The sequence below is a fragment of the Pongo pygmaeus genome, chromosome 16 (assembly GCF_028885625.2).
Source record: "Pongo pygmaeus isolate AG05252 chromosome 16, NHGRI_mPonPyg2-v2.0_pri, whole genome shotgun sequence".
Taxonomy (NCBI): Eukaryota; Metazoa; Chordata; class Mammalia; order Primates; family Hominidae; genus Pongo; species Pongo pygmaeus.
The window spans coordinates 93,706,955-93,730,705 of record NC_072389.2 but is presented as its reverse complement, the minus strand read 5'-3'; the positions used below and the strand labels follow the sequence as shown (position 1 = coordinate 93,730,705).

Here is a 23,751-nt window from a genome sequence, read left to right as displayed (position 1 = left end):
TCATTTGACCATGTTATTTTAAAAATTAATGAGATATTTTAAATCATTTTGTTTTTGCTCATACTAAGTCCTTGAAATCCAGCATGTTTTTATAATTACAGCACATCTCAGCTTAGACCAGCCACTTTTCAAATACACAGTAATTGCATGTAGCTAGTGGCTACTGAGTTGGACATTGCAGACCGGGCATATAGTAAATGCTCAATGAAAATTTTTTGAACACTTGAACTAATAATGGAGGCAGTCATGTGCAATATCTGCAGTCGTGAGACTGGGTGACCGTTCCAAAGGTAGGAAGGTGTGGTTTCTTGACAGAGTCCTCTCTAGAGAACAGTTCTGGTTATGTCTTAGGATCCAGGCATCGGACAGCCCTCCTACCCATGAAGTCTTCATCAGTTTTGTCCTGCTCCTGCATTCTGCTCCGTGCATTGGTGATGTATGCCTCTTAGACTGTGATGCCTCGATGCCCTAGGCTCATTCTGTCATTGTCATCATCTGTATCACATTGTACTATCATTCTCTTTTTATGTGTCTGCTTCTCATGTATCCTATTAGCTCCTCAAGGCCCTAGCCATGTCCTCATTAATCTCTGTATCCCTATTGGCCAGCATTTAATAGATGTTTGTGGAATGAAGTAATAAACGAACAATCACATGGTGAGGAGATTTCACTGTCATCAAGCCCAGTTTCATGGGGCAAGACTGGCCAGGGCAGGTCTTAGGTGGAAGGCAGAGCTGGCTCAATGCATTTTTGTAGTCTGGTTATTAGAAATTGTAACCAATGTATCTTAGTTAGCAATTGCTGCATACTGCTAGGTAACAAACCACGCCCTCAACTCAGTCTCTTCTGACAAGCATTTATTTCTTGTGCCCAGGCCTGTGGGTTGGCTGGGTTTGGCTGATTCCTGATATGCTTGGCTGAGTTTGGCTCCAGGCAATCGGTAAGGTCCTGGTGTGCCCCATGTTTCTCATTCTGGGGTGCTGGCTGAAGGGGCAGAACATATTCTTCTCATGGCAGATGGTAGGCATGCAAGCTGATGAGCAGAAACAGTCTGTACCTCTTAAAACCTTGGCTTGGAACTGTCACTGTCACCTCCCTTGCATTTCATTGCCCAAAGCAAGTCACTGGGCCAAGCCTAAAGTCAGTGGAGCAGAGACAGGGAGGGGCATGAATATGAGTTGAACAATCATCCCATCTATTACTCTAAAATATGGTTTCCTGGCTAAGGGTGATGGTGTTCCTGCCTCTGAAAACCCATCCCTTATCTAAGTGGTGATTGACTTCAGCCTGTTTCTCAATGTAGGAAGAAAGGTGGATCAGGGATTTTATTAACCATAGTTGCTTGGCTGCACCCAGGCTGTTTCCATTTTATTTGGCATTGGCTATCTTGTTTTCTACTCTTTTGACACTGGGAATTGGTTAACCTAAGAATTCATGCTAAACTCTCTTCTTTCTCTTGAGGGACCAGTCAAATCAGTCCCTGACATATAGGTTATCCCAGCTGTGCAGCACGTGCAGATTGTGTGAACACCATGCGGGTGCGTGTACATGCTATGGCTCTATATGCCCCTTGTCAAAGGGAGGATGTGGCTGTCCACAGGCTGACCAGAGCTTACAGTGGCTCTCAGTGTGTCCTGCTCAGCTGTGCACCCATTGTAGAGTTGCCTGTATGAGAAGCCTTCCCTGAGGTTTAAGAAAATGGACCACTCATTTACTGTCCCCTTGGTAACCTTCAGCTCTACTGGGCTGGAGGGCAGGGGGACGTCTTTGTGCAGTGCAGCTGCAGAGGAGACTCACAAGGTGAGAGGGGTGGGGGAAAGGAGACGTGAGGCTGGAGCAGTGGTCGTTCTTCCAGCTCTCTGGCTTGGACCTTCCAAGTTCACTGCCATTCCAGAGACCTTGCCAGAGTCCACAATTGAGCTCAGACCAGGGACTTCCAGCCATTTCCAGAGGAACCTGCTTGCAGCATTCTGTTTTGAGTGAAGATGCTGCTTTCAGTGAAGCAGAATGGAACTCCTGGCTTGCCTCCTCTCCCTCCTGCAGCCTGCAGGCCTAAGTGGGCTCTGAGGAGCTCAGTCTTGGCTGTGAACAGGAGAATAATTTTACCCTGAACTAGCCTAACCCTGCTTCTTTCTCCAGTCTTCTCCTGGTCAGATTTGGCTGCTTTTAGCATCTCTGTCTCCCATTGGGGTGCAGGGGAGTGAGGGGGCAGTGGGACATCCTTTTAGTTGGTTGGGGTCTCTGGGCAAGCAAGAGCTTTGAACGCAGTTTGAACCCCTGAGCGCTCAAGTTCCTTTTCTCTTGGCACAGTGTGATTTCCTGTTTCGAAGAAAAAAACCCCACAGTTTTAAGACCTCAAAAAAAAAAAAAAAAAAAAAAAAAAGGCACTTGGACATGAAATGGCTCTTACAAAACAACATGTTGATGAGTTAAGTATAAATGAACCAGAGACATATGGATTAAATTTTCCTTGCAATCCACAGGGGCTTTAAAATTAGGAGAAGAGTGTTTGTCAAAACGTGTGTGTCTCTGCCAGGGTCTGGGACAGAATCGGAGGCTGTGGGGTTGCTGGAGAAGCCTTGCACCCCTCCCCTCCCCCACTTTCCCCACCCTGATAGTAGGGCTTAGAGCCAAGGAAGTTACTACAAGTCTTAGGTTCCTTCTTTTTCACTCCTCAAGCCTAAAGGCCTTTTAATTGCTTTTAATTGAATTGTTCCTCATATATCTCCCCTGTGCCTTCAAATGGGGGAACGGGCCAACATCTAACTCTTGCAGTGACTTTGAGCCAGTGGGGTGAAGGCAATTGATGTGAGCCACAATGACATGTGGGATATTACTGCCCACTCCTTCTTGACTATGAACTGTCCCATCTTGGCCCATCCTGTCTTAACCCTTCCAGGCAACACGAATATCTGGTGTGGTTCAGACACGCTATTAGAAAACTCCTGGCCGGGCGCGGTGGCTCATGCCTATAATCGCAGCACTTTGGGAGACCGAGGCAGGTGGATCACTTGAGGTCAGTAGTTCGAGAACAACCTGGCCAAATGGTAAAACCTTGTCCCTACTAAAAATAGAAAAATTAGCTGGGCATGGTGGTGGGTGCCTATAATCCCAGCTACTTGGGAGAGGCTGAGGCAGGAGAATTGCTTGAACCTGGGAGGCAGAGGTTGCAGTGAGCTGAGATCGGGACACTGCACTCCAGCCTGGGCGACAAGAGGGATACTCTGTCTCCCCCCCACCAAAAAAAAATACCACTCCCCTCTCTCCTGTGGCCAGGAACAGAGGACCATGCAGGGGTACAGAGGAGGGTTGGTAACTTCTGTTGTAGATCTCTCTGATACTATTCTTGAAATCAGGAGAAGGTGGGAGCTGGAAAGTCTTTTAGTCTCATGGTAGGAATAAGGACACTGAAGGGATGATTGGTTTTTCCCACCCGCAGTCTTCCAGACATTCCAAAGTATGTTGGCCTTGGAGTTTTTATCCTTTCTTCTTAATTTTTGACCAAGGAGCAGAGAAACACTATATATTTGGAGAAACCCTGAGTAAGCTTCTCTAACTGTGTTGTTGTTGGTTTGCCTGAGAGCCTTTTGGGCAAGAGAAGTCTTTGTGGAAGCCCCTGTGTAAAACAGATAAAGAGCTGAATCAGATAAATCAGGGGTAAACATCTCCTGGCCTCAGTTAGACCCCGTTTCTGCTTAGTGGGACCTCCCAGCTTAGTGGGACCTGTAGGTCTCTTTGGAACACACTCTGCAAGCCTATCAGTATTCTAGAGTAGGAATCACTACATTCTTTGGCTCTTAGCTTCAGCAGCAAAATTAATAAGTGTCTCATGGACATTATGTTGAGTGAAAGAAGCCAGACATAAGAGAGAACATGCAATGTGATTCCATTTATACGAAGTTCAGAAATAAGCAAAACTAATCAATGTGGATGGAAGTCAGATAGCAGTTGTTTCTGATAATGATTGGGTGGGAGCATGAGAGAACTTTCTTGGGACACCGGAAACGTTCTGCATTTTCATCTGGGTGGTGGTGATACAGGTGTACACACATGTAAAAACTTCCTGAGCTGTACACTTCAGATCAGTGCTCATTCCATGTATATGATCTGTTCATTAAAAAGTAAAATATTCATTCTCTCTTCTTCCCCGCTGCTGAAGTCTGGGGGCTCCATGGTCAGGTGAACCTCTTTTTTTTTTTTTTTTGAGACAGAGTCTCGCTTTGTCGCCCAGGCTGGAGTGCAGTGGCACGATCTCGGCTCACTGCAAGCTCCGCCTCCCGGGTTCACGCCATTCTCCTGCCTCAGCCTCCCAAATAGCTGGGACTACAGGTGTGTGCCACATGCCTGGCTACTTTTTTTTGTATTTTTAGTAGGGAACGGGGTTTCACCGTGTTAGTCAGGATGGTCTCCATCTCCTGGCCTCATGATCTGCCTGCCTCAGCCTCCCAAAGTGCTGGAGGTGAACCTCTTAGAGTCTGAGCTTGGAGATTGTTGTTGTAGGAATGAGGGCAGAGCCCAGGGGGAGCAAGGCATAAGAAGGGTTGCCCTTGGAAAGAAAAAGCAAAGCAGGGTTTTGGTGACACAGAGGGCCACAGCAGAGTTGAGCGCACCTGAATGGGCTCTGATCGAATGGCCTCAGCCTCATGAGAAATGCACAGTAAGGTGGTGGGGGAGGGTTTGGCAGGGCCCTGGAGGTTGGGGGCTGTTACCATATGGAGGAACAAGTGGGCATGAGAACCAGCCCTGCCCCAGCTACTTCAGCCCCATTTATGGAGAGACCACTTTTGCCCCTATCTGCGCCATTTTGACATGAAGAGGATTCTGGGGGCTCAGAAGGAAGGGGGCACTGCCCACACAGCCCTTGCCTCCTACCCTTTCCGATTCAGAGGGACTGGGCTTGTTGGAGGCACATAGAGGATGGAGTGTCCACGACCAGCCCACTAGGATTCCAGAAAGGGCCCATGCCTGTCATAGGCAGTTGGAAGTTTGCTTGAAGAGATAGAATGAGACTTGTCGGGCTAGCATGTCTGGGCTCTGGTTGGGAAACATGGTCGGTCAGTGGGATTGGGGAATGTGGCCTGGACAAAGTGTGACGGCAGTTTGCATAGTTCTGAGGCCTGGATGGGAGTGGTGGCCGGGGGGCACTTGGGGTGTCCTGGTTGTCCAGCAGGTGTGGGACACATCCCACCTGTCCCACTCCACCCCACCCTTCTGTCACCTTCTGAGCCTAGGTACTGGTCATTGGATCCAGGCCCTAAGGCTTTCTGTCTCATTTCTAGGGTCCATATATGGAGGCCTCAACCTCAGCCTGGCCAGGCACACTCATGTAGGAGGGAGATTTCAACAAGCTTTGGCAAACAGTTTTCTTTCCAACCTAAGCAGCTGCCCTTTGCCAATCTGTACTAGAAGTGAACTATACACAGCTCTGTTTAAGAATTCCCCTCCCAGCTAATTCATCCCAGCCTCTCTCCGCTTAGTGCAAGGACAGGAGAACTGAGCATGGTGACTCTCAGAGACTTAAGCTGCCATGTACTGGCACTTTCATTCTTGAGGCATAAGTCATTTTTTTTTGGACTTGACTGGTTGGATCAACACTGCCAGTTGCACCTGTGTGCCCACTTTCCTTCCTCCCAATGGAGATGGCAAACTGCTTCCATATGGGGGTCATGGCACCATGCTTGCTTCCCCCGCCTGCTGCTGTCCACCTCTGATGAAACCAGGCCAGGGACTAACCAGCCTCAGTTGTTTGGACTCTGGGTCTTTGCTCCTGCCTTCCAACCTGGGGCTCTTTGGCCATGAGATTGGAAGAGGCACGTCACTGTGGGGTTTAGCCAAACCTACTGGGACTTCCTGTAAGTGATGTTTGGTCCTCAAGCCCAGGGTGGCTTTTGGAGTAACTTTTCCTTGTAAATTGCCAATTGCCTTTGGGCTCTCAAAAATCAGCATGAAGAAGATAAACAAAAAGCAGGAACAGGCAATTCCCAGAATTAGAAAGTAAAATGGCTAATAAACATATGGAAATTTGTTCAGCTTAAGTAGGCATCAAAGAAACATTAATTAAATCAGTTACAAAATTCTGTTTTCCCCCATTAAATTGGCAAAAATAATACATGATGGTTTAGATATAGAGAAATGGGGGCTCTCATTCTGCTGCTATAGGGAATTAAATTGGTACAACTTTTCCAGAAGGCTTGTTTGACAGTATTTTTCAAAAACCTTAAAAAGGGATATTCTCTTTGACTGAGCAATTCCATGTTTTGGCGTGTTACTTACCTTAAGGAAATAATCAGAGATGTCCACAAAAGTTCATGTACAAGGTTGTGTATTGAATTGCTATTTGTAATGATGGAAAATTGGAAATGATTGAAATGTCCAACAATACAAAATCTGTTATATAAATCATGGTTCATTCAAATAATGAAACACCATGAAACCATTAAACTATGTTGTGAAACAATATTTAAAGGCATGAAAAATATTTATGGTATTTGTTACATAGAAAAAGTGAGATTGTATTTAATATAATCCTAATTTTATATTGACAACAAAAAATCCATATCGGCGCATAGAAAAAAAGAGTTGGAAAGATATATGGCAGCCATTTAATTGGAGTTATTTCTAGGTTTGGAGATGATGGGTGATTTTTACTTTTATTTTCTTTGTGCTTTTCTTTTGCCATCTTCAGGTTAGGGATTTAATGCAAACTTCTTTGAATTTTAAATTGTTTCCCATTTTTTATTCATAATGTATTGATGACTGTCCTTTACTTAAATTATTGCATAGACTTTTGTCAGTTCATGTAAGTGGAATTTTGGAGTCAAATGGCATGTCCACTAAATGTATGTTGCTTTTGTAATTAAAAACAAAATTAAATCCCTTTAGCGTTTCGTTCTAGAATTCCCTTGCCACTAATCAACCCTTATCAGCTGGCTGTATGCTCAAGTCTGCTCTCCCTTTAAGCTGAGAGCATGTGACTGCCAGTGCCCTGGAGACAGAATTTGTCAGGGAGATAGGCTCTGCCACCATTTTTCCCAATTCCTCTCTGTACTTGTCTGCCTCCTAAGCTTCTGGAAGCAGGAGGCATCCTGGTATATCCCTCCCCTTTCTTGACACCTGTGACTGATGGCAGGTGCGCTGGGGAAGGGAGAAAAGCTCTAATGTGTGTGACAACCTGTTCCGTGCTAGCTGCTGGCCTAGCTCTTGTCAAAACCCTGATTGTCTTTGATGACTCTTTCTTACATCACATCTAATCCCAGTCTCTTTGTTTTGCCTTCAAACTGTGTCATGAGTCTAACCATTTCCCAGCACCTCCACAAGTACCACCTAGTTCCTGCCACCATCCCCTCTTGCTCCACAGCTGTGAAGCCTGCCTGCCCCCCACATCCACCCACTGGGCTCCCCATGTTCACCTGTGCTCCCTGCACTCCCATCTCTACCCAGCAGCCAGAGGGGTCCTTTGAGAACACACTGTGGGGCTCCCTCCAGTCCTTCAGACCCACTGGGGTGCCCCATCTCATGCAGCAGAAAGCCAAAGGCCCCACACCTGCTGACCTAAGCCCCCGCCACTTTCCCCCGTGCTCGTCCACTCTGGCCACATCAGCCTTTTTGCTGTTCCCCAGACATAGAAGAACATCTTCCCTTAGGACCTTTGCCCTGAGTTTCCCTCTGCCTGGAGTATCGCTTCCCTGGGACTCCTTATGGTTCATCCCCTCCTGAGCTTAGGTCCCAGTTCTGAGGTCACAAGGTGGCAGAGGCCTTTACTCACCTCACTTTTCTTTTTTTGTTGTTGTTGTTTTTAACTTTGAGATGGAGTCTCACTCTGTTGCCCAGGCTGGAGCGCAATGGTGCGATCTTGGCTCACTGCAACCTCCACCGCCCGGGTTCAAGTGATTCTCCTGCCTCAGCCTCCTGAGTAGCTGAGATTACAGGCGTGCACCACCACATCCAGCTAATTTTTGTATTTTTAGTAGAGACAGGGTTTTGCCGTGTTGGCCTGGCTGGTCTTGAACTCCTGACTTCACGTGATCCACCTGCCTAGGCCTCCCAAAGTGCTGGGATTACAGGCGTGAGCCACTGCACCTGGTCTGACCTCACTTTTCTTTAACTCCACTTTACTGTTATCGCAGCACCTGTTGGGATGTGCCATATGAGGTATATGCTTCTTCCCCAATGAGGACAAAGCTACCTGAGAGCAGGGACTTTCTGTATTGTTGTACCTCTACCCGCAGAACATACAATAGGGTGTACATTGCAACAGACCCTGAGCCCGTGCTAAGAGGACAGAGCTGAGGAGGTGCTGAGATGTCAACAGACCCATCTGTTCGAGGTCATGATGTATGCACCTTATAGATTCAAGCTTCTGTCCAACTCTGAATGTGTTTGTCCTCTATTCTTAGAGGCATGGCCCCTGGGCAGGGGGTTGCTCTCTTTGCTGCCATTCCCAAACAATGGGAGCTGCTGGCTGGATCCCTGTAGCCCAGGAGGCCTGTGGGGCCTGTTAGGACATGATCCGAGATTTCCTGTGAGATTCTGTCTTTGCAGCCCACACTGCTCTGTCCTCAGTCGGCTGTGTCGTGTGGTTATTGGTGCCCGTGTTTCTAAGTTGTGTGTCTGGGAAGGAGACCCACCTGTTATTTTACAAACAGGGTAAATTTCCTTGCCTAGAGGCTCAGGCTGGAAACGGGGCCACATCCCAGCTCCGCGGCAGCTCCACATACAGGAGGGAGGTTTTTAGAGTGTTTCACTCAGTCTTCCCACTTGCTGCCTCATCCTTGTCGCTATTTATGATTTGTTGAGTGCCCCTACTGTGTTCAGCAGGCTAGGAGATATAACGTCGTTGTTCCCCTGCCTGAGGCCTTGGAGTCTAATGTAGCCAGACAAATGACTCAGGCATAAACCACCTTCCCAGAGAAGGTGCTTACTTCTCCAAAGTGTCGGGTTTCTCAAGGTTTTGATTTGCACGTGGCTTTCCATTTTTAAACTCCCATGGGGAGGCGTGGAGACAACTCTGGGGTGAGGGCGAGGGTGGGGGAGGCAGGGCTGGGAAGGCAGACTGGAAAATGTTGGCTACGTAAGGGTTTTTGAGAAGAAATGGCATTCCAGGCAGCATTTCTGAGCCATGCAGTTCGTGACTCAAGATACAACACTGGTTTGGGGTCAAGATGTTGCTGAGAACAGAGAAACTGAAGGCAAAAACCCAGTGAAGGGAGCAGGAACGGGAGGAAGGGACCAGAAGCCAGGGGCAAGTTTAGCAACTGAAAGTAGAACAGAAATATTTATATCCATCCAACTGTCCATTTCTTCATTTATCTGCTTGGAGAAATGCAGTTTCATCCTCAAAAATGTTTTATTTATTTATTTATTTGATAGAGTCTTACTCTGTCACCCTGGCTGGAGTGCAGTGGCACGATCTTGGCTCACTGCAACCTCTGCCTCCTAGGTTCAAGTGATTCTTAGGCCTCAGCCTCCTGAGTAGCTGGGACTACAGGCACATGCCACTGCGCCCAGCTAATTTTTTGTATTTTTGGTAGAGGTGGGGGTTTCATCATGTTCGCCAGGCTGGTCTCAAACTCCTGACCTCAGGTGATCCACCCACCTCAGCCTCCCAAAGTGTTAGGATTACAGGCAGGAGCCCCTGCACCCAGCCTCAGAAGTGTTTTAAAACCTGTGGTTCCCTGCTTGCTGGACAATGTCAGGCCCCCTTTGTGCTTTCTCTCATAGGACACTGTACTTTTCCTTCATTGCATTCGTCACAGCTTTAAGTGCTTTTTTTTTTTTTGCATATGTATGCTTATTTGATAAGTCATCAGCTCCCTCCTAATGCTCTGTGAAGACAAGGTCCCTGTCTATTTTCTTCTTGTATCCCCTGTCTGAGAGCAGTTTTTGGCATGTGGTAGGTGTTTACATTGAAACATTATTTGAATAAATGAAACCATCAATGAAGGCAGTGAAAGAAGCCTCATCTGGTGCACTAGAGGATTAGAGGAAGATGTAGTGAGGGGTCAGGAGAGGACTTGAAAGAGGAAATCCCACTTAATCTGCTCTGATATGGTTTGGCTGTGTCCCCACCAAATCTCCTCTTGAGTTGTAGCTCCTATAATTCCCATGTGTTGTGGGAGGGACTCCGTGGGAGGTAACTGAATCTTGGGGGTGGGTTTTCCAGTGCTGATCTTATGACAGTGAATAAGTCTCATGAGATCTGATGTTTTTATAAAGGGCAGTTCCCCTGCACACACCCTCTTGCCTGCCACCATGTAAAACGTGTCTTGCTTCCACCTTAGCCTTCTGCCATAATTGTGAGGCTTCCCCAGCAATGTGGAACTGTGAGTCCATTAAACCTCTTTTTCTTTATAAATTATGCAGTGTCAGGTATGTCTTTATTAGCAGCATGAGAACAGACTAATACATGCTCTGTGATGCTTCCTAAATCTACAATAGCACCACCACCATCAAAACCAGTGTCTAGCATAAGCTGAAAGCTGAGTGTGTGCCAGGCTCTGAGTTCAGTGCTTCACATACATGATCTCATAGAAAGTACGTATGACTATCCTTATTTCGCAGGTGAGGAAACTGAAGCCCAAGGAAGCTGAATAATTTGTCCCCAGGCACATGGTCAGCAAGTAGAAATGGGACTCTCATGTGACACCCCCTGCCCCCACCAAGTGGTGCTTAGGGTCCCTCTACTTTGTGGCCTACAAAACAGTGTCTACTGTTGTTGCAAATAACCGTCATGGAACCGAAGCAAGAGAAATTGCAGCTGGGTGGAGGGAATTTTGATGTACATCGATGCTCTTCGAGAGAGAGACTTTTAGAAATACAACAACAACAACAACAATAACAAACATAAAGAAAAAAGGGAGACTTTTCTCCTTTGGAGACTTATAAGAAGGTTAGGGTGAAGTGGCTCTGCTGGGGTCCTCTTTAGGGACACAGTGGGCTCAGGATTCTCCTGAGGTTCCTTTCAGGGCATTGTCTATTAGGACCATTAAGCTGCTAATGGAGGGTGACAGTGCTCGACATTTGGGTAATTAAAACATCTACTGACTGAATAATAACTTTTTATTGACAGTCATACTGGTGAAGGCAAAATTAATTTGATTTTTGACATCCTCGCTGAGTTCTCGGCTAGACAGGGGCCGACGTCATGCAAATAGAGTTGTTGACCCCGTGGATGGTGGCTCAGGCCCTCGGGTGGGCTTGGCTCAGGCCCAGCATGCAGGAGCCAAGGTGGTCAAGTTCATGGCAGGGAGACCCAGCTGATCCAGGTAGCTGAGGGGTGCACACTGCAGGGTCACTGTACAGTTTACATGTAGGTTCCAACACTAATTCTAGAAGGAGTTTGGGGAGATATTGTTTACGGTGGAAATGTGAGGTGCCTTATAGTCCATGAATAGTTAGAACAACCCCCTGGAGCTTACAGGTCAGACAGGAATCGTGGAGTGGAATTGAGTGTAAGGGGAAAAGGGTGCTAGAAGATGTAGAAAGTGCCTTACATCATACATCAGCTCACTTGATTCCAATAACTATCATAGGTGATTATTTTATTCCCATTTTACAGATAGGAAAATGTAGGCTCTGAGAGTTCTGGCACCATGCCTTAAAGATAGCACGATTTAAGGACCGGGGTTGCTTTCTGACTAGGTCTGTCAACTGGAATCCCAAGGAACCTGTATATCAAGATGAATTTCTCTAGTTTGATGGTAGAAATGGGATGGTCCAGGAAAAGAGAGATTTTCTTTGGCAGAGCCACAGGAAAACCACATCATATACGGCTGTTGATGTCATCATTTACTAGCAAGAGGATGCTGGGTGGGAGTGACCCAAGCCAAAGGGTGTTTGTTGCTCTTTCCATGATTAGGGCCTGGGTGAGAATCCTGTCTCCACTTCTCTCAGAGCCTGAGTCATCCAGGGGACAGGATCAGCCTGATGTCAGAGATAGGGACTCACCAGTGGTCTAGAGCTACACTCTGCAATACGATGGCTGCTAGCCATGTGTGGCCATTTAAATTAACTAAAATGAAATAAAACTTAAAAACCAGCTTCTCAGAAGTAGCCACATTTCAAGAGCTCAGTAACCACATGTGGCCAGTGGCTACCATATTGGGCAGTGCCATGCACTTCCTTCATCATTCTAATGGATGGAGCTGGACCAGAGGCCACTTGGCTCTTTCCAGCAGCAAGACAAGAGAGGACACTGCTTTTATTTCCAAGCTGTGTGACTTTGAGTATAATACTTAGTCCTCTGAGTACTCCGTCTCCTCTTCTGCGACATGGGAAATGGGGGCTGCAGTGAGAACTAAACCCAATGGTGTATGTTAAACTTGCTCCATGGTGCTTGGCACATGCTCGGTGTTCATCAGGAGCTGGTACCACCTGCATATTCGGGAGAGACAGAGACAAGCCCCCTTGGTCTGGTATATTTCTTCTACAGATCAGTTTCCATTTGGTGAGTTTACTTGAGGCCACACATCTTCCTGCCTGGTTGCTTCTGGAATACATAATACCAGAAACAAACAAATAAACAAAAAAATAAAAACAAAAAACAAGCAAACCATTGGAGACACATGCTTTTTTCTCAGTCTTCCCCCATGAACACCCCTGTCTTGCCATCCTACCAAGCCTCTCTATTTCCCCTTCCCTGGGGTGGGGAGGGGTTGCAGCGCTCTGGACCCTCCCCCAGGGCTTGCATCCTTAGATTTTCTCTCTTGCCTTCTTCTCTCTTTGTCCTTCAGACAAAGATAACAAGTTCAACTATTTAACTCTTGGAGCTTGTTAACGAGTGACAGAATCTCCATTATTTTGTACTTGGGCAGGCTGAGGGTGGCTGTTAATGGCCCACAGGAAAGCACTCTGGGTTTTCTCTGCTTATACTGCCCTCCCTTCCTGGAAGAAGGGGCGGCAGGATGTAAACTGGCCCATGGTTGTCCAGCTTGAGCATGCGTATGAGTCACCTGAAAGGCTTGTGACAACACCCGCCTCTGGGCCCCACCCCTGACTCTTGGATTCAGTAGGTCAGGAACAAGTTGGGAGCTTGACTTTCTCACCAGTTTCCAGGTGATGCTGCTGCTGCTGCTGACCTGGGGCTCACACTTTGGGAATCACTGTTTTAGACCATGCTTCCCAGTCAGCTGAATGCTCTTGAACAATCTACATTAGCATTACACAGAGGGCTTGTTAACAGGCAGATCGCTGGGCCCCTGCCCCAGAGTTTCTCTTCCAATTGTGGGAGATGGATGGAACCCAAGAATGTGCATTTTTAACAAGATCCCAGGTGAGGCTGATGCTGCTGGTCTGAGAACCAGGCTTTGAGAACTGCAGATGTCTTTACACCAATGTTATTAATAGCTCTGGGATCTGTCAGGCATGAGAGCAAAGCCTGTCTCACCACTCTGTGACCCTCAAGCTACCTGAGCCCCATTTTTCCCATCTGTCAAATGGGAACTATGGGCTTCTAAGATTGTTGCGAGGATTGAATAAACTAATGGAAATGGGCTTCTAAGATTGTTGTGAGGATTGAATAAACTAATGGTAGATGCTTAATAAATGCTTGGTTTTTCTCTCCTCTGAAGGTGAGCTGTCTTGACTGGGCTGATGCTGGGCTGCCAGGAAAAAGAACATGCATAGCTCCGTATTGGCCCATGATGGCTTCCTGCTGTGGCCCAGCCAGCACTGCCCGCTTGCCCTCTCTTGCTCCTCAGCCTGGCAGTCCTTATCAGCCTCTCCCCCAAAAGCCAGGTTGCCAAACCTCTCAGCCTTCAAGTGCCCACCATACCTCTGCCCTCTTGCTACCACTTCCCTGAATTCTTCAAACCAACGGTGTCTCATCAAATTGTGCATTAACTGTGTTACAATAAGAATAAACTGTGTTTATTTCTAGATGGCCTGGAGCTTTTGGCTGTCTTGCTTAAATGTGACTCAAAGCAGTTAAAAAATAAAGAAGGAAATAAAATGAAAAACAACAACGGAAAGAAGAAAAGGGCAACCTCAGCCTGATGAAATACTTGGGAGAGTGAGACCTGTCCCTCTCCGGAATAAATTGCTAGTTGTCTTTCAGTGTCTTGCACTGTAATTGATTCAGAGAAAACGAAAATCAGCCCTGAGCTGAGCTGGTCTGCGTCACTCTGCTCCGGTACTCCTGAGAGCCCCCGAGGGGAGTATGAAAAGGATGTTTGGGGCTGGGTGCGGTGGCTCACGCCTGTAATCCCAGCACTTTGGGAGGCTGAGGCAGTTGGATCATGAGGTCAGGAGTTCGAGACCAGTCTGACCAACATAGTAAAACCCCATCTCTACTAAAAATACAAAAAATTAGCCAGGCATGGTGGCGGTGCCTATAATCCCAGCTACTCAGGAGGCTGAGGCAGGAGAATCCCTTGAACCCAGGAGGCGGAGGTTACAGTGAGCCGAGATCACGCCACTGCACTCCAGCCAGGGCAACAATGCAAGACTCCGTCTCCAAAAAAAAAAAAAAAAAAAAAAAAAAAAGGGATGTTTGATTTTGCCTGGGGTTTGTGAGAACCCTGGAACCCTGGAAATCTTTCCAGGATTCTCCATGGACTGTGTTACTCTGCCAGGGCAGGAACTACAAAGAGCCAAGGCACCAAAAGAGGACTCAAAAGCTGGACAGAGGCTAGGAGTATGGGGCCTCAGAAGAGCAAACACAAAAACAAAAATTCTATGCCTGCTGATTCCTACTTCTGGCACAATTGTGGTGCTTTATAGCATAGGTAATCAATCCATTTTCTCCAATATTCTCCCAACAGGAGCATCAGCGCTTTCAAGCTATGTAACTTGGAGTATGTTATTAGTCTCCCTCAGTGATCCTAGCTATAAAATGGGAATAATAACATCTTACCTCATAGGCTCACTGCTCAGAATGAAATTATATTCATAAAATCAAGCAGCATGCTGCCTAACCATAATAGGTGCACGATAAATATCTGTTCCTTTTTCCTTATCTCAGCTGTATCAGAAGCACTGATGTAGCTGTTTAGAGATAAAGGTGCTGCTCTTGGATGCATTGACTTGCGCTAGCCCATATAACCTCCCTGGTGTTCTGGCCTTGGCCAAGCGAGACTGACACACTAGAAGAGAAACCCAAACAGAAGGGACAGGTTGAAATCTCGGCAGCAGGCACTGTGGCTCCCTCCACCTGCAGCTTGTGTTCAGGAAGGAAGCAGGCAAATTGGAGAGAGGCCTCCCAGCCAGGCTGCTCCCTGCAGAGTCAGTCAGGAGGAAAGTAGCACCCACTTCTGCCCTCATCGCTGGGATGCAGTGAGTCCTCGGGCTTCAGGTGCAAGGAGGTATGTGCAATCCTCAGCTCATCGGCCCTGGGACTTAATCGGAGCTGCCTTCTGCATGACTGCCATCCATCTTCCCCGGGCAGTTTAGACTCAGTGAAGATGAGTTAGGACATGAAGAATGCAGTAGGATTGAACCCTAATCAGATCATTACTGCAGCAAGAGAAAAAAATCATTCCAGGCCCAGGCTGATGTCTCTTTCTGTATCTTTTATTTATTTCCTAATAGCCTTTATTTATCTGTTTTTCTGCTAGAGGGCTAGGAATCTTCCTTCTCCTCTTCCTTATTATCTTGCCTTCCTTTTCTCTCTCCTTAGGTTTTGGTTATGGCTTTTCTTTTTGGGTGCTGGTTAAATGTGGTCCTGAGGCCCCTTGTTGCCAAGAACATCATTCACTGACTTCTAGTTCAAGACAAGAAGAAACATTTTGCTGTGGCACTGGCTCAGGCTTTTACTCCCAGGCAGCCCTGCAGACCTAGGTGGATGTTGAGTGGACGGGTGGATGAGCTTGAGTTTCACTGGGCTGGGGGAGTGGGTGGAGGGGAGTGAGGAGAGGCTACTGGAGATCAGGAAGGAAGGAGGGGAGTGAATCTGGGAATGGGAGTTTGGACTAGGGCTGATTTTTGGCCACCTGAATTTAAGGAGTCCGCCAGACATGACCTTCTCTAATTGAAGGGAGCAAAGCTGATTTCTGCCTCTATATCCCTTGTCATGTTTCTGTGCTCCTTTCACCACATCCAGACCTGTGATGACTGTATGTGAATGGCCAGAGCACCCACAGAGACCCCAGCACCCCTCTCTGTGGGTAGCCCACCCCTGCTTGCCTTCCTTCTGGCTCAGGTTGGGGGACAATCAAGGCAGGAGCTTGAAGGGAAAGAGGAGGGCTCTTGCTGTCTCTGGTAGACCTGGCAGAGGTAACTCTAAGGAAACTGCCCAGGGCATTTGGTACTTCCTAGATCTCCTTCTAGTCTTTACCTTTTCTCCTCTTCTCATTCGTTTTTAGAATAGGGTTGCCCATAGAAGCCAGTTTTCTGTTAAATTCACAGACGAGGTCTCATATTTCTCTATTGATAACCCTGAATCACATGGAAGCACTGAAGGATGCTGGCAGGAAGGAAGAAGGGAGCAAAAAGAAACAGCTGCGAGATGGATTTGGGGCAGCTGAGGTTGCAACATGTTCTGCAGTAACAAGTGTAGCCCTTGCTGTGGTGTCCTGGATCTTTCTGAGATCGCCCTAGACTCTCAACAGTGACCTGTGAGTTCTGACTTTCCAAGTGCCAGGGAGGAGGCACCTTGTATTTCTGGGCTGTTCGGGGCCTGAGATCCCTGGCCTTTTCACCAAGCCAGCTTCCCTCTGTGAGGTCAGCAAATGTATTTGGACGTGTACCACGTAAACAGTGAAACACTAAAGGAGAGAATGAGAAGAGGCAGATGGAAAGCTGGAGCTGGCATCTGGCAGTTTGGAAGCAAAATCCTACGTGTTCTGTGCCAATTTCCTTCATATTGTGGCCCCATCTGCCTCCAGCCCTGTTAACACAGGCCTGGGCATCTCTGGATCCTGAGTGATAGTGTTCTGCTTCTTGCTCCTTAGCATCTTCCATTGGCATTCCTCTCCAAGAAGCATGCTTCTTCACGGGAGGTTCCAGTGTAGCTCTGCCTACACCCAGACTCCACACTTCCCTTGCTCCCCCTGACACCACTGCGTCATCCTTGGAATCCCAGGTGTTAGCATGCCACCTCAGTTTTCTGTGTAGTGCTGGTAGTCTTGGTTAATACCTTTAATTCTTTCCCCACTCTGAAAAAACTTGTTGAATGTGACTCATCAAGATGGTAGCAAACCAGGACTTGAAATAATCATAGGTCTTTGGGTTGCTCTACCATGAGCTCATACAGCCTCCTTTCTGACAACCTTTTATATGGTGATGCCACTTTGGATTGAGAAGGCAAGTGGAACTTGCCCAGAGGTGGTTATGATTGATCTCTTTCTGCAAGGTTGTCCTAAAGTTTCATGCTTCCGCTGTAGGACTTGAGAGTGGGACTGAAGTTTCAAGATCTGAGGCTGCAATGTTGATAACTTTTGGCACTCTTCATCTCCCCATCATTAAGCCTTCCTTGCCGGTGACCTTCATGTACACTCCATTACAGCCCCATAATAGCCAGTTCTTGGCTTGCTTTATGGCTTGGAATTTCTCTTCAATCCAGACGTATCTACCTCTCTTTCTTCCTTCTTCCTGCTCTAATTTCCTTTTTGTACCCTACCTTGACCTTGAATCTCTAGGTCTCCTCTGATCCCTGGGTCCTCTTGGCTCCATTTGCTTCCCCATCCAGACAAACCCCATTGTTAGCCAGTAAATGGCATCTCCCTGGATCCCCAGATTCCCCCACCTCCTTGCCCTTCTTGCTCTGCCTGCTTTGACGACCCCTACGCTACTGTCCTGAGTTGATGAGCAGGATAGCCACGGGCCCATGCTAAGTGGGTTCAGTGCAGATCTGTCATGCAAACCCCAGCAAGACCCCTTGCTGCTTTTTGGCAGGCCTTTGATTCAGCTTTTGTTGACCTCACAGCAGCTACTTGCTTTGTCTATCCTTTTTGAGCCCTGTATCTTGGCTTTTAAAGTCTCAGTTAATATCTTGCATGCTTTGTTGAACATGAAGCTGCCCAATGCTGGTAGTCAAAGTATGCCTTTTTCTAAACCTTAATATAGTGTTTTGTGTGTGTGTGTGTGTGTGTGTGTGTGTGTGTTTTTTGAGGTGGAGTTTCACTCTCTTGCCCAGGCTGGAGTGCAATGGCACAATCTTGGCTCACTGCAGCCTCCATCTCCCAGGTTCAAGCAATTCTCTTAGCCTCCCGAGTAGCTGGGATTACAGGTGAGCACCCGGCTAATATTTATGTTTTTAGTAGAGATGTGGTTTCACCATGTTGTCCAGGCTGGTCTCGAACTCCTGGCCTCAAGTGATCCCCCCTCCTTGGCCTCCCAAAGTGCTGGGGTAATAGACGTGAGCCACTGCACTTGGCCATAAACCTTAATGGTGTTCTGTATCCTCACCTTTTCTTTCTTGTATCACTTAAAGAAAGAGTCTAGGTAGTTATGTTTAGTCATTAAACATTTGCCCAGTATCCACTCTATTCCTGAGCTAGGAATATACATGTACGTAATTCTCTTTCCTAAGACAATCACAGCCCATAAGATGTGGATCCTGTAAAAAAACTACTGTAAAAGATATAACAACATAATGAGGATAATAACAACATGTTAAGAGCAGTAGTCTTCATTAATGAGCACTTGCTCTCCATCAAGTCCTGTGTCAAGGACTTTTCATGTATATTACACTTAATCTTGACCTCAATCTTGTGACTTAGGGACTTACAGGATTCTCATTTTATAGAAAATTGAGACTGAGTGCTCAAATAAGAGGTAGAGCTGGGATTTGAACCCAGAATGTGCATTTAGATTCTACCAACTTTGGCCTCTTTTCTCCCCACCTTCCTTCTCATGGGTGGACTCATCCAGGGCAGGTCTAGAGAGCCTTCAGCCCCCTCCCACATCCTCTCTAACCTCTTGGTTTTCCCAAGTTCATATGTTTCTGCTGAACAAGCACTGCTGCTCTGACCCACCACAAATTTAGCTGCTGAGCACGTGTAGAATCACATCGTGCTTTTAACTGCAGGCAAAACCCATCCCCCTGGGAACTGTCCCAGTTTGAGGGTTAAAAAAAATAGGCAGTCATGTTAAAATAGAGATAAATACTATAGACAGAGAGAGACATGAAAATAGATCCAGGAGGGATGGTAGATATTCTATCTAAATAGATACCGGAGATAAATACATGAAAACCATAGATAATTATTGTAGGGAGTTTTGCTCAATAGGAGACTCTGTGGATAAATATATAGACTTCACAGATAGTCGAATAATATTGAGGAAGTGAAACAAAAATGGCATGTGGGAGTCTGTACAACTCTGAGGGGCTGTGCTGAATGGGACCGAGCCCTCAGCACCACGTGTTCCATGGAACTGATCCAAGGGAAGGTCTGAAATACACAGGCAGCTTGCATACTTCCAGAAGCCGTGCTGTACACTGGGTAGAAGGAGTGAGTGGGATTAATTGAGGACTGTCTCAGTAGGGCTGGAGTGGAATGGGGGATGATGAAGGCAGACCTGGGAGAATGTGGCAAGGTTGAGCCTTTTAAGTTGATGCAGGAATGTGGAAGGGCCAGTGGAGCCTGGGAGAAAGGGACTACTTGGAAAGAGGAGTAAGGATCAGGCCTTTCCAGCCACCCTACTAACTGACCTGTGTGGTGAATCATTATTTTGGCAGGCTGCCTGCACAAGAGTGGGGAATGGGGGCGTATGTCAGGAGGTTGCTGCCCAATGTAAGAACCACAGAGAAAGTCCATCCCAGTCTGGCACTGTTTCTGTCTTTGATGATCATGGCTCTACTGTGATTGGACATGGGATTGGCCAAGGTTCTGCCTACAGGTCCTCAGGGCGGGTGATGGACAGCTGGGGTAAGCTTGGGAGAGGCACTCACTCACATGTGCTTCTCCCCTCCTTTGTCTCTGTTCTTCTCTTCCCTGTCCATCCAGGAGGCTGCTGGGAGGACTTTGCAGTTCTGTTGGACAAATGTTCCTATACTGTTTGGCTGTGGAATTTTTCATTTAAGAGCCTACAAAATGGGCAGAAGAGGGCTGTGGGTGTGATTCAGAAAGGCAGGGCTGTGTGTCCATTTCTCTATGGGCTTTCAGCTCTTTATTGAAACAATTGAGTAGGAAGGGGATCTGCAATCATTAAGTGTGACCTTCACATCCAAATGGTGATCCCATCTCTGTATCTTACTCTCCTTTCCCAGATGAAAGGGGGAGATATCTACTGTCATAGAGGAGGAACTTACCTTTGATGGCCAACTACCCATTATTCTCCCTACACGTCTGAGGTGCCCTTTGAATATCTTCCCTTGTTCTGGGGTGAGTTAGGGACTATGGAGCATAGAAAAAGCAAGGTCTTTATCATCAGAGAATTGACATTAAAATAGCTTATGCTAAAAAGCCAAGCTACAGTTATCTCTTTATAGGGGAGAAAAAACCCAGATAGTTGCTGCTTTTGTATCAGGAGTTTTGCCTTCTACACATGATTTAGTTGCTATGGTGTTATCTAAAATGTCATAAGGCCCAGATGTGCTTTTCAGGGCTTAGCCCTGACAGTAGGCCATTTTGGCAAAGTCAACTTCCTCTGTAAATCAGGGTCTCTCTTTCTTTGTTTGACAAGGCTTATGATGATGTGATTCATGAGACATGAAGAGGATCAGACAAGGGGTACACTGGAGAAACTCAACAGGTACTAAAACTACCTTATTAGAGAGTTTCAGATCAGCCAGTTCAGCAGAGAACTTTAGGTACACATCTCCCGTGGAGTTAAAATTCCTGACCTGTTTGTACATAAGAGAGGTTCCCATAAATAAGATGGGAACAGTTCCAAAGAACTTTTCTAATAGGAACTTGGCTAATCAAGTTTCTAGCTGGACTTGTACCCAGAGGATTCATGAGAACAAAAATCATGGGGACAGGCATCCAGATGGCATCTGGTAGGGGTATAGGTTCTTCTCCAGCAATATTCTGGGGTATCTGCCCAGTTCCGGCTGTCTGGAACACCCCTCCCTCCACTCCAGGCAGGAGGGAGGGTGTTCCAGAGAATGGGTAGCCCTAAGCAACCATCTGGTCACCAAGCAGAGCCTCAAACCACCTGATTTGGGGACAGGGACCATATGGGCTTTTCAAGGTTCTACCTTGCTTACTTTTGACTTTAGTCTTAATGTCCTCTGAACTGGAAACAGGACTAAGAAGAACGTTTTCTGCTAGAGAGCTAGAAGCTATGATTATATGGATTTCTTCCCCCAGTGTTGGATGCTCCTGGTGGTGGGTAGGACCGTGATCCTGTGGACAGAGGATAGGGCCAGAACTTTCAGTGCTTGGTTGGCCTCCTGTCAGTGAGGTGCTAAGGTGACCTCTACCCTCTTTCTATAATGAGTAGAGGAAATACAATCCTGGAGCTTGAATTGGTGCCTGTAAAATTCAGGGAACACTACTGAGCCATATTGGGGTTAGTTATTGTCACGTAGTTGTCATAGATCTTGATTCAGTACAAAAACTTGTTATCAAGCATATGTTATGTGCCTGCAAATGAGCCAGGCTTTGGAGATACGAAGAAAAGCGAGATGAGATCTTTGTGCTTAGAAAGCCCTCAGTCTGAAAGTATTATTCTCACTTACAATTCCTTCCTCCCTCTCAACTGTCAGGAAACTATGTGTTGAGGTTCATTTAGCCCATTGCATGGGGGTAAGGGCGAAGGACGCAGGGAGCCCTAAAGTGAAGAACAGACACTGAGTCTAGAATGGGACTGGGACCTCAGCAGCAGAGACCCCATAACCTCTTTTGAGCTAAGTTTAGGCTCTTCCTGAAAGCTCCTTGGTTCTGTCATGTCCAGCCTTTCACTCTGGACTGCAGTGGAGGGGGCACTGGAAGCTACAATGTGGTAGCCATGAACATAGAAACCAGACAGACCTAGACAAGAGCCCTAGCCATGCATGATGGAGCAAATTCACCAACCTCCATGAGACTTAGTGTCATGATCTGTGAAAAGGGGTAATTGTAGAACCTACCTGATGAGGCTGTGGGAGTGTAAAATGGGACAGTGCATTAGAGAAAAAAAAAAAAAAGAAAAGAACCAACAGTAGAGAATGTGGAGGTTGTCAATGTGAAGTTTGCAGCTGGAGTAAGGAAGGGAGTGGCCTTGAAGGACCAGCTATAAAATCAGTTGGTCCATCTCTAGGTGATGGTATTAGTTTTTTAGGGCAGCCATAACAAATTACTGCAAACAGCATGGCTTAAAACAATGGAAATTTATTCTCTTACTGTTTTGAAGGCTAGGAGTTTAAGGTAAGGTATCAGCAGGGCCATGCTCCTGCCAAAGGCTTTTTAAGAGAAATCTGTCTTTGTCTCTTTCAGCTTCCAGTGGCCCAGACATTTCTTAGCTTATATCTGTATCACCCCACTTTCTGCCTCTGTCTCACCTGACCTTCTTCTCTGTGTCTCTGTGTCCTTTTCTGTCTTTTATAAGGACATCTGTTGTTGGCTTTAGGGCCCGATCTAACCCTGTACGATCTCATCCCAATCCTTATTTTAATTATATCTACAAAGACTCTATTTCCAGATAAGGTCACATTCTGAGGTTCGAGGTGGACATATGTCTTTTGGGAGCAGAAGACACTGTTCAACTCACTACAGTGACCAAGACAGAAGCAAAAGTAGTTCTTTCTATTTTCATCCAATTCATCTGTTTCTTCTGAGCTCCAGGTTATTTGGCCTTTCATGACAGGAGAAAAGAAGTTGTGGGGAGTGGTTCACTGATTCTTCCACCTATTCAACACTTATCCATTGAACACTGCCACATGCGAGGTGGAAATGGTGCCAGGCATTGGAGCCACAAGATAAAATAGATATGTGCCTGCTAGAGGCCTGGTTCAGTACTCAGTTCTAGGTACAGTTATGATGGACACACTCACTGTCCCAGGATAGCTCAGTCTCCAGGAGAAGGCAGGTGGGTCATGAGGTGAGGACCAGCTAGAGTGCTGAGAATTCTGACAGCCACCAGCCAGGGCTCTGTGATCACAGCAGAGAGACACCCAGTGGGGAACACGGGTTGTCCACAAAGGCCTCCTGAGAAAAGTGGCTTCTGGGCTGAGCATTCATGGACATACAGAATCCATTAGTGAGAGAAGCTGTCTTCAGACAGATTGGAAATTTGTAAAAATGGGAGACTTGAGAGAACAGGACAGTTAGAGAGCCACCAACAGCTCTGTCTGGCCTTGATGCTTGCAAGAGTTGGTGACTGGAAAGCAAGAAATGAGGTTGGGCAGGGCTTATCTTCATCCTCGTCATCGTCATTGTTGACATCACTGGCAGGTATGGAGCACTCACTATGTGCTCCTATGAAGCACCAAGCGCTCTTAACACTTCACCTGAATTAATCTTCACAGCAAACAAATAAGGGAGTTGCACCCCAGGTTTATAGATGAGCTGAGTTCAGTAATCTGTCCAAGGGATGGAGCCCAGTATTGAACCACAGCATAAGGAACTTGGCTGTTGCCCCCATCCCCAAAGCATTGAAAGTGTGTGTGTGGGTGAGGGGGATGGGGAAGCCCCCCTACTCACCACACATCTTTACATGAAGAAAACAAGATAATCAGAAGTTCAAATGCCTAGGATTCTAGAATGGGGGCCCTTTGGCCTTTGGCACAGGGGAAGCTGATAGAGTGGACATATGAAGAGAGAAACCCAGGGCTGACCCTCAGTAGCCCAAGGAAAGCAATGTTCTCACCCTTCTAACAAAAATAATAATGGAAGCAATGACAGAAATGGTAATAAAGATAGAATTCATTTGGCTGTGAGTAGCAGAGAA

At 46.7% G+C, this 23,751-nt stretch overlaps 1 protein-coding gene across 10 annotated transcripts in view; it reads left to right on the top strand.

Annotated features, from left to right (window-relative positions):
* NTRK3 (neurotrophic receptor tyrosine kinase 3) overlaps nucleotides 1-23,751 on the top strand; it is a 388,853-nt gene that overhangs the window by 175,911 nt on the left and 189,191 nt on the right. The window lies entirely within an intron of this gene.